This window comes from Solanum verrucosum, unplaced genomic scaffold, assembly GCF_900185275.1.
Source record: "Solanum verrucosum unplaced genomic scaffold, falcon-dt-bn FXZP01000094.1, whole genome shotgun sequence".
Taxonomy (NCBI): Eukaryota; Viridiplantae; Streptophyta; class Magnoliopsida; order Solanales; family Solanaceae; genus Solanum; species Solanum verrucosum.
In genome coordinates, this window is record NW_026019970.1 from 3,302,204 (window position 1) to 3,314,900 (window position 12,697).

Sequence of the window (12,697 nt, forward strand, 5' to 3'; positions counted from 1 at the left end):
AACTAAAGATACATGAAAGACATTTATCTACATTATATTATCAGATATGATAATATTCTTACCCGGAGAGTCATTTATATCATATTGTCAAATGAGATAATACCACTATCCCGAGGGTCATTATTTATATTATCGATTGAGACGATACCGCCATCCAAAAGATACACGGGAGATCACCTATGTTGCTCGGTGAAACATTATCTTCGTTCAGTATCAGAGAGGCATTATCAAAGGAAATCATGCATAGCAAGAGAAAGAAGTCATGCATAGCAAGAGAAGGAAATCATGCATCGCGGGAAGAGATTCATGTGTCGCGGGGAAAAGATCATACATCGTAGGAAAGAGATTAATGTATTGCAAGAGAAAGAATTCATGCATTGCAGAATAGATTCATGCATTGCGGGAAAACAATCATGCATCGCGGGAAAGAGATTTATGCATTGTAAGAGAAATAAATCATGCATCGCAAGAGAAAGAAGTCATGCATTGCAAGAAGATAAATCATGCATCGCAAGAGAAAGAATGTCATGCATTGCAAGAGAAAGAAGTCATGCATTGCAAGAAGAAAAAAATCAGGCACTGCAAGAGAAAGAAGTCATTCATTGCAAGAGAAAGAGTCATGCATCGCAAGAGAAAGAGGTCATGCATCGCAGGAAAAAAGATTCACGCATCGCAAGGAAGGAAACCATGCATCGTGAGAAATCAACATCGATTGCATCATTGTCATTTGCAAGAATATTTTAAGAGAACCGTCAACAACGACGTCAAGAGAAACTATCAACATATTACATCAACCTACTTTATTGCTTCGACGTCAAAAGAAGAGTGAATTGAAGATTATATTACAAATATAATGTACAAGCTTTATTTACTTTACGTCAAATTCGATAAAGTTGACGTCAATGTTCAAAGAGAGAAATTAAGTGTCGACACGATAAAAGACACTATATCTCCATTTGAATTGCATTTTTATGCTAATGAGTTTTATCTCAATCTTTGTCGAGAGCATCCGAGAGGATGAATTCTCAAAACAAACTACATGTGAGGACGACATCAAAAAGGATGCAGCACAACGTGGAACTTTTTCTTAGCAGCGAACTGGGATATAGTTCAAAGAGGAGTGCCATACTCTTAGAACGCGAGCAGAGGATCGACTTCCACCACAATCAAACCACACCCCTATCAGAAGGCATGTGGGTTTATCTTTGGGTTTATCAGTTCCAGTTTCGCATCCGAAAATTTTTGGTTTCTACCGAAAGCAGCTTTCCAATCTGAGTGACAATGCACCAAGAGATTTGGAAATTATGTCCGTGTAAGTTCTTAATTATGGGTGTGGAGCGCGCCACATTCATGGTTAAGAGGTTACAAGCCTCCTTTTCATACTCAATTTATTTCTGTCACTCTTCTCGAACCGAATGATATCTTAGCATAAGAGATTTCCTTTTCAACCGATTGAGTCGAACTATAAGCAACCTGATTCCTTAAGTTAAGGGATATGTAGGCGGGATCAATGTTGAAACTCGGCTGTATTCCAACATTCGCTCTTAAATCTTATTCCCGAGCATTCTGATGCCTTCATAATTCGGTATCATGATGGCTTTTGAATTCTTTCAAAATCGTATGTGAAAATCAAGCGTATCGAACTACAAGTGGCCCGAATTCTCATATAGCCTGAGATATGTAGGAAATCCATTTTTTGGGATTCGGCCATAATTCTTAAAGTCCGTACCAAATCCCTTTCCAAAGATGGAGATATGGTCGATCAAAATTGGATCTGTCAATTTCATTTTTCTCGAATTTCTTGCATCAATCCAAGTAAAATAAGGGACAATTGTTGACACTCAATTTTGACTCTCCCCGATAATAATTAATTTTCGAGCTTCTTAATTTCTAAACATTTCTAGAATAATTAGCTTTATAAAATCCAAATAGTTTCAAGGTTAGTTAAATAATTCCAGTCGATTTTTATGGTACTTTGAATAATAAATATATTTCATATAATTATATACGTAATGAGTATATTTTATAAGTGTTTGAAAATCATATCAAAGATTTTTGCTTTGCTAAAATAAATGTTTTATTAATTTAGTTTTAGTTTGAATTATGGATTTTGATTTTGAATTAATTAGTTTATGTGAAAATCGATTAATTTATAATTAAGCTAATTATTCTATCTCGTTAAGATTAAAAAGCTCATAAGTTATAATTAAGCTAATTATTCTATACACGGCGATACACGAAAAAGCGCGCAGAAGGCGGTACACTGCCTCTTATTGTCTTCTTCCTCCTGTCCCTTTTTAAATCCCGATCGCATCAGCAAAGGGGGACGCGGAATCGTCCTTGTCAACTCGAGATGAGTCCACGTTAAAGCCCCAAGGACTATTGATCAATCCCAAGCGTCGATTCACCCTTTCCTCTTTCAGAATAGGCTGAAATCGCAGGAAAGAGGTTGTCTTCCTTAAAGGGTGAAAGATTTTGATTTTTGAAATAAAAATGGGCTTTGTATCATCCGAATTTTCATTCCTTTCCCCCCATTTTTGAACCCTAGTTTCTCCCCCTATAAATATCTCATCCTCTCCACTGTGAAAGGGGCGGAAATTTTGAGTTAGAAAAAAGCTAGAAAGAAAAGTTGAGAAATAGAGTTTTGAGAGAGGTATACTCAGGCAGAAAACAAATATTAAAAATTAGCCAACATTAAAAGGGGAAAAACATACTCAAACCATAGTTTTCGAAGGCACAAAGAGACGAGAAACCTCGATTTCACTCAGTCTTTGATACCATATGATTTTGCCTGTTCATCCAAGTTCTTGGAATCGCATTTTGGTGGTGTCAGAAAAAGTTCGTTGTCTCTGCCCATTTGTCTTCAGTTCAGTTGCCTGGAGAAAGGTAATAGTTCCTCATTCACCTATGTTTTATTTCAATTCTAATCGTTATGCAATGAGCCTATCTCTGTTGATTTGAATATGAATATTCGTTGCCTTTACTGTTAGAATCTCTGGTTGACTTTCGTTATATTCATGCTCTGTCTCATCCCAAGTTTCAAATCGGGTCATCGTTTTCTTTTCTATCTAGAGTATTAACCTATATGTCATTTTGAACTATGTATTCACCCTGGTTTAACTGTTGTGTCTCTTTGTTCTTAAACATCAGTGAGGTCTTCATGATAGCTTAGGTTGGTCTTTAGAGTCATTAATTTGATTTTATTTTTATTTATTTATTTAGCAAGTTGAACCTATCTTTGGTTCTGTTCGAGCAGTTTACTGCCTATCCGATTTTATTTTTGAATTCGACAGGCTGTCTTGAGGCTATTGTTGCAATGCATTATTTTACTCAAGTCCATCCTTTCTATGTTTTAGTGGTAATCTTTTGCCTCTGTCTGATCTGAAAGTATCAACATCTTGGGCATGACATTTTGTTTTAGCATAGTTTTGTTTTTACTACTTAACAATACCCTCACCATGTTTAGTTGTTTGAATATAACGACAATTTCTCCTAAAATGATTTGGCCTGCTGCTATCTTTAAAATTTGTGACCTTCAAGCATGATAAGTTACCCTCATTAGGCTATATCAGCATATTTTTATTTTATTTTATTTTTATAGTATGAGGTGTGTAACTTGTTGATTATGGAATATGATTTTTCTATGGACATTTTGAATCACTGTTGATTATTGGCTAAGCATTAATTTGTTCTTGTTTTCCCCTTTTAGATTTTGTTGCTCATAAGCGTCTGCTCGTTACCATTAAGTGTCCTAGTACTGTTTTGTCCATTTTGTCATCTGTTAGGTTGATTTAGTTGTGTCTCTCTCAAAATCACCTGTTACTTTTGGGTCCAGTAGTTGAAATGGTAGTATTCTCAGTTTTGATTTTTCAAGTGGCTTTCATTTCAATCGAATTACGTCTTATTTAAGTTATACTTGTTTGTTTTACTATTTTGTATGCTAACTTCTTGCCATTCTATTGCATGTGAAATCTGCCTGGGTCCTCGCGGACTCTACCCTTGCATTTTTCTTTGGGCCATGGAGGCCCAATTCTATTTTCATAGAGTCGGTCAGCCTATTAAAATCGACGAACAGATCCCAAAGACGAAAAATAAAATATTCAAGCAGATCGGAGAATTGAAAAGATTGGGCCAAAGGCCCACTCTTAATTACAAAATTGTATTTTGTTACTTTTGGGCCTAAGCCCATTTATCTATTGTCTTGCTAGAATTTAGGACAGGTGAAAAATTGGGCCTAAGGCCCAAATAATATTCTATTTTATGTTAGACTAGGACGGGTGCAGGTGACTCAGATGGGCCAAAAGTCCAAAACGAAAATGGGCCCAAGTATTGGTCCAGGCGGACAGAAAAACCAAACTTGGGCCCAAGTCTCTTTCCCTCTTTATTTTATTGTGTTTGTTAATATTGCCACTAATCTTAAGGTCAAAAAATTCAAATCCCCGAAAGACGTCCATTTTGATTTAACAATTTAACTAAATCAGTCATCGTTTAATATTTCTCCCTTTTTTTCCCTTTTTAAAACGGTTCTAACTATAAAAATTGCTCGATTCAAATTAAGTTAATTTTTTTAGCCAAATAATTAATTGCCGGATAACCACATTAGCGGGTGTTCTAGATGCTTTAAAACCCTTCCTAGAACACTAATAAGAACCCCGAACCCCTTTTAAGTTTTCATTAGATTTTTGTTTTAGTCTTTTGAAAACGATAGTTTTCTTAGTTTTACTTTAAAATTAAGTGACGACTCTAAAACCAGTCTAAGTATATTTCCTAAATAAAACAATAAAGACTTTCATATGTATCACCATTCCATTATTTATGAGATTTGAGAAAAAAAAAAAAAAGTAATTAGCTTCTAACGTAATAGAATATGTGCAAATAATATTCAACTTATTACAGTAGGTTGTCTTTTCAAAATATAATCTCTTATTTCAATTATTTCACCACATATACATCTTGAATGTTTTGTTTTACTATATACATATGAATAGTTTGTACTTAAAAAGATGAATTTTTATTTTTTTTTTCATATTGAAAATAATTGGAAGAACATACCATGTCCCGGATGAAGAAAAAGATTTATACTGCCATCTCTGCCACTAACCTTAATATAAATATTACATATTACCTCATTAAAATAAGTAATATATATTACATATATATGAAGAATGAAAATATATAAAATTATTGATTTTGCGCAGATAATTTCATTGATATATATGCCTTACCCCAAGTGTGATATAGTTGTTCACAATGGACCATGGCCTTGTATTTTGATCCTCTCAATCATTAGCAAAATTTGTTAGAAACTCCAAAAAATATGCATTAAAATCATCTTTGATAACAACCCTCAATTATGAGATACATATACGTGTGTCACAAAGTGCATTAGATTTCATTGAATCATAATTTGGCATTTTTTACCTAACCATAAGTTTTATCTTTATTGTTGAGCCCATATTCTTTTAATAATTGATTAGATTTGTTAGGAAATATTGAAAGGGACTTAACTAAGATTTTGTTTAGGCTTTCTATGGTTATTTATAGATGATGAAAGACTAGACCTTTCTCGTTCACAACATGCATGTTAGATGAAATTTCAATTTTTTTGGGTCATGAATAGTTCTTTTTAATTTATAAGGTAGAGAGTGACTGCATTTAAGAGAGCATGTCCCATATATTTCACAATACCAACCAATCAATAATATATGAATGGTGTCCATCAATTTCTTAGTCTCATTATTACTAATATGTTACAATTTTCTTTTAAATTTAATTTGTGGATAATGAGTTTCACTAAAATCATGATGATCATGGAAAATTACTATGAATATTAGATTATTGGCGTATCTCATATGTCAAAAGATTATGAAATTTCATCATGAGTTTTCTACAAATCAAAATAGAAAATAGAAGGCTTCGTATTCAACATTATAACAGGTCCGATATGATGTAAATTTGAAATTCTTTCTTTTGTATTCTTTAATGACCAACAATTGAATTTCTTAATTAAATATTAAGAACTAGCCAATTTTACTTTATCAGAAAGATTAGATTTTGATTTACTTTCATTTTCTAATTTTTGTTTTATTTTTTCTTTAGCTCTAACTTTATTTAGTCCAGACCCATTTGTGCGCTAACCAAACTTTGTTTTTGTTCTTTATAGATTTGAATGAATAAAACTGACCCACAGGGCCATATTTTTAAGAAAAAAAAAAATTAAAAAAAATCTTTTACCAATCAATTTTTTTTTATCATCCTTTAATGATGGTTACCAGTAAATATTTTTTGGTGACCTTATAGTGTAATTATTTTTTACGGTCTCAGTGTATATAAGTTATTAAGAGCATATAGTATTGAAGAAATTTGCTCATTTTGGTATGAAAAATTAGTGTAATTATATATAAGGTGTGATTAAGTTGATTATATGTTGTGAAATAGGAGAAGATGCGTGGAGTTGTGATGTTACACAAAGTGAATTTGGTTCACCATTTGATTTCTTCTGTATATTCAATCAGGTGAACAAGTTCTTCCTAGACATGAATGTACAAGGACAATTTGATTGGTTATAAAAATGTAACATAATAAAAGTTTATAGACCAAATAAATAGGTAGATTATCCACATATAACTTTTTTGGTGGATTGCAAACAACTAAGGAAAATATGAATACATACATGCATTAACATAATTAATGCACTTCCCATTTTAAGGTGGACCTTAAAATACTCTTACACAAAAATCATTAAAAATGACCCATGAAATAGTGATGGGTCATCAGTGTTGACCATCATTTTGTGCTGTGCAGTCCCATTCAAGAATGAGGGAGGCTTTAGTTCATTGCACATCTCATTCAATTCAAAATCTTTGTAGTACTCCCACCGTTTCAATTTTTAAGTTTTTTTGCTTGACTGAACACAAATTTTTTTTTTTTTAAAAAGACTATTGAATCTTATAATATTAAATTAAAGATATGTTATAATTTTTAAATCTTATAATCTCAAACTTGACACAAAATATTAAAATTGAAAATATTAGTACTAAATATGGAAACGCCCTCTTTTATAGGAAGAAATTGATATGTGGGCTAAATTCATAAGAATGTCCTTAACAGTGCACACGAGTGCACTTGCTTGGATCCAACTGGCAGCTCAACATAATTAAAATCGATGTGATAGAAATTTAATGAAAGTTACTTTCATTAAATTAAAATCCATGCATCCACAATCATGCATCGTTGTGGTTCATGACTCGAAAGAGTAAAAGATTTCTTGATCACTTATGAAATTAAAAAAAAAAACATTTTATTTAGTTTTTTTATGTTTTAAAATAGAAATTTTTTCTTAGGTGTAAAAATGGAAATATTTTATAAAAAATCATAAAACTAAAATTTTTTTGTAAGGAATCTATAAAAACAATTTTTTTTTCCACTTATTTAAAGATAAATTCACGTTTTTAGTTAGAATCGCCTTTGCGATAAAATTAAATCGGTAAGAATAAGTCCAAAATCATGAGTCAACAATATGCTAGACTGGCATATATATATCAAATGAGTTTGATGGATTTGTGAAAATGACATATTTTGACAACTAGCACGGTTGTGACATTTTAACGTCTTGCCATGCTGTGTATGTTTAGCCCCAATGAGTAATATTCCTAATTAAAATTCTTAGGTTACTACACTTATTTGAAGAATGTTTAGTGTCATAGGTACCTCGTTTGTTCCCAAAATTTAAATTGATGTGTTAAAACTTTTAGTAACTATAGTTTCGTAATTTAATATTTGCTAAAATTTTAATATTTTGAGCTAGAATTTTAAATTTTAATATACTGAACAGAACAAGGTGTTCTTCTTCTCACCTTCTCTCACATAAAGTTATTATTTCTACTAAATATATAAAAAGATGATGGACATTCCTTACATAAAATTATGAACATAATTAATGTTAAAAAATAGGCAAAAGTTTTAAAGGAGGACGAAAAGTGCACCAATATTGCAATGATATATTTCTGATAGAAGGACATCAAGATATTTCGAGTAATTTGATATTTGCACCCTTATATCCTATTCTATCATTTTTAGCGATTTGTACTTTAATATTCTTAGTTTCATTTATTTGCAAGGATAAAATAGAAAAATTAACAAGTTACTCCCGTAATATAAAAAAGAATGGTCTAGTTTGATTTGATACGAAGTTTAAGAAAATAAAGAAGATTTTTCAATTTTGTGGTTCTAGATTAAAGTATGTCAAATATATCAAAATATTTTTAAATCTTGTGGTCTTAAACATGTCACGTGCAAAATTGAAACTAAAGTGTTGCCAAAACAAGAAAGGGGTCATTTTAAAAAAAAAAAAACAAACTTAAAAAAAAAGATTTGTTAGGCTTTAAAAATATAATAATAATATAATTAAATTATTTTCCACCAACAACATAATTAATTGTTCTAGTCTTTCTTTCTCAATACACGTACAAGGTCAAAAAATCAAAGACTGAAACAAATATTCTCATCGACTAACAAATAAAAATAAATTCACGAACAAAAAAGGAAATAAAAAGAGAAACGCACAAAAAAATTTATTTATTTTTAACAACTTATATAAATTAAAAGAAGAAAAGATGTAATGGATTAATCGAGTATCAACATCACTAATTAAACACCACAAATATCAACTCGATGTTGAGCATCAAAATTAGTGAATTCACGGCGCAAAACAAATAATTACTCCCTTTGTTCCTTTTTATATATCACCATTACTATAAATTGTTTGTCTATAATACTTGTCATTTTACAAAATCAATGCATAAATTACAATATTCTTTTTATTTTACCCTTGTGAGTTATTAGCCTTGAAAATATACATTTGATCAACATAGAAAAACTAAGTGAATAATTCATGTTTATTGGTCAAATTAATTAATCAACATAAATTAATTCATATTCATTGATTCAAAAGTTGATTTCAAAAAAGATTAAATAAGGATAGAATAGTAAGCTTACTTAATTTCTTAATGAAGGTGAAATTAAAAATGGTGACATATAAATAGCAACGGAGGGAGTATAAAAGAGTAAAGGATAAATTAAACCTCATTAGCCATTATTAATCCTTCCAAAATTTATTGAATATTACCAAGCTATATCCCCCTCATTCTTGTAACAAATTCTCTTGTTTTATGTTGGCAGAGAATAAACAGAATTTGCTAATAGTGATATAATAGTATTCTGTTTCTTAATAATATTGTTGGCCTTGACTTTTCCTTTTTAAGGAAGTAATTTAACTTTATCCTAAATGATGACCTTTTGAATCATAAAAATATTGTGACATATTTAAAGTCACAAGTTTTATATTATTTTTTTTTAGTTTCTCTTTCGATATTTGGAACTCACATTAAATTTCTACTAGTTTGAATTTGTACTTGGAGATCTCATTTTGGGGTAAAACATTCCTTATCAAAGAATCTCTATTTTTAGGGTTCGAATCCAAAATTACTATTTAAAGATGGAGGGAGGACTACTTGTGTCACCCGGCAGAACTAACTTTGCTCATTCTCATCTAACACTATGTCTTGTCAAACACAATAATACAAAATGAAAATGTATTATATATATATACCACGAGACTACATAGAGGAGGAAAGATTGAAACTAGAAAATGGGATAATTTGCTGGCTTTCACTTGTTAGACATATATAAAAGTGTTAATAGTAAATTGGAGTGTGAGAATCCTAGAGGAAAAAATGATTTTACAAATATAATAAGTTATGTTTATTTAAATTATTAGTCAAAATTGAAGTAAAGGACAGACACTAGCTTCCATTTTACCATGCGCATTATTTGAAAATATTTTTTGAGTTTTACTTAGTCCTTGTTACAAACTATACAAGCTCATCGTTTGTCCTAGAACTTCTTAATTAATTAATTTCACCCAGAATAAATCTGTAGTTTTGTCTATTTTACCAACTACTTAAGATTTCATTTTCTCAAATTTTGGTCATCATTCTGTTTTCATTTGAGCTAACAAATAAAGAACCCTTTTTTATATGTTTGTTATAAATGCATTAACGTATCTAGTTATGAATGGATGTCATTTAACTTTTATAACTTATGAAGATATTTTATACTAGAAATAAACGATGATTGTTTTGTAAAAGACAATCGAAAAATACAAAAGAAAGAAATACGAAAATATTCTAGCTCTCTCATATCTTTTATCTATATATATTGTTTTAAATTATTCTATAATACATTATGAACACGAGTTTGCTCAAATATGTCTCTCACTTTATCTATTATATGCCCCTTTAAGGTATTGACTTACTTTCACAGCAACTAATTAATTAGATCAGCTATACTCTTTTAATTGTCAGATAATCAATATCTCTACATAATAATATAGAAGGGTTTATAAATTTATTATGATCCATAAGTATATGATTTTATGATATTTATTTCTTATATACTAGATCTCATATAAAGTCTCCTTTAATTGAGATTAATTTATAAACAAACACTAAGAAAATAGTTGTTGCCTAAACTAAATAAAGTGATAGTCTTAAAAGTTGTAAGTTGTTGTCTAATGACTTGGTGCTATCGCTTATTTTATGAATTAATCTTATAACAAATGAGATCTCATATGCTTTTGATATGTACAAGAATTTAGTATTAGGCATTGTTTATGTTGTTATAATAAAATATGCAATTATAAAATCAACATATAATATATATTTCAACGTAACAATAATAGAGAAAATAAAACATTGAATAAGTTATGATACTTCCAAATATTTATTTGAAACATTCAAGGTATTTTCCTATTAACTGTTATAACGTTTAAAGTGTTAATATCATTACGTTAATGGTTTGAGATTTAATTTGAAGAAGATATAAATAATTACATAAATGTCAATTTACAAAGACAAGCAAATATTTGAGATTATACTTATATCATTATTGGTTTTAATCACCGGCCTATAAGCGTTATATAAATGTTGGATTAACAGAGTAAAATTTCTACTTGAGCTAAAGACCATAAAGGCCAGTGGCGGAGCCACCTTGGGTTCATCCGAACCCCCTTCGACGGAAAATTATATAATATATACATGGTTAAAATAATTTTTTAGGTATATATAGTAGATGTCGAACCCTCTTCGGCTACTTCATGTGTCTATTTTGTCAGATTTTGAACCCCCTAATTGAAAATTCTGGCTGCCTCTGATAAAGGCTCGTAAAATTTACATGTGTTAATACTTATAACTTCTTAATTAAGTAATATATGCTTAAGGTATTATTAAATATGGTTGAATATTGTGACCACTAAACGTAATTATATTCAAATATTTGATTGTTGAAATCTTGTTCTACTGTTCGTAGAAAATTATTATTTATAAGGTTTCTAATAATGTGAAATAATTGTAGATCACATTCGCACAAAAAAAAAGAAAAGGAGAAAAAGTGTAGGCTTTGAAAGCCCTCATCAGGTAAGCGAAAAGTAACGTTTTCAATTTTTTTGATATTTAAAATATTACATTCTATTCTTCTTCAACATTGAAAAACGCATCAATATTAATCTGGATAGATTTGAAATCAATTGTAAGAAAGTATGACAAAAATAGTTTATATTTTTATAGTCTTAAATATGCTCATGAAATAACATTTATGAAAAAAAAATTATTATGAGATTATTTTATGCCTAGTAATGTCTATGCAAAACTATGTTTCACTCCTTGGAGTGAATGAGGTTGCATGTGATAAATATTAATATGAGGATAAGACGTGCACTATTAAAAAACTGCCAAAAAAAACGACGGACAGAAAAGCGACGGACTGTGTCGCTCCAAAAAGCAACGCCATTTGTCACACTGTTCGTCGCTTTTTAATAAAAATAATTATTTTTAAAATTATTTTACAAAAAGCGACGGACGGCATCTCTTAGTCCGTCGCTTTTTTTCGCGGATTTTTGCGCTAAATATATATATAATTAATAATTATTGGAGGGCCCCATTTTTTCGCAAAAACGGGTTTTGGTTTCGGATGCACGACCTAACAACTCTTTTGGGCTTTGGATGAATTGAAGAGTCGTCACCTAACGAAGAATTAAGGCGCGTTAGGGCACCTATCTAACCTAATTAAATCTAACTAAAGTCAACAAACCAGAGATCAAGGTAAGGGTTCAAATTACCTCGAGGGGAAAGGTGTTAGGCATCCCTCGAGGTCCACAAATATGGGTCCGGGCCGTATCTCATGCAATTTATGTGGGGATTACAAGTAGCAATTAAGGTCTCTACGTTTTACTAAGTTAAAGAAAGACTAAGTGATACAATAAGTGACCAAATCATAAATTTAATTAAAGAGGTTTGAAATAGTCAAATAACCATATAAGAGAAATTATACTTATTAACATGCTAAAAATAGGTTAAACTAATCTATAAATTTATCACGGGGGCAAAACTCATTATATTCTAAAGATATCGTAATTCTAGCTATCCCCAAACACATAACATTATAAAACAGGATGAATTTATTTAGCATGCGACTATAGATAAGGATTACAATCAATGATACATACAAACTAGTAAAGCCACCAAATTCATGAATTCATTTTAATAAAATATGCTTTCATGCCGCCAAACAAGAAAATAAGCACTTGTAATATTGACAATAAAAGAGGAAAGAGACTAACCTGATTGCTTCCAATAGAATA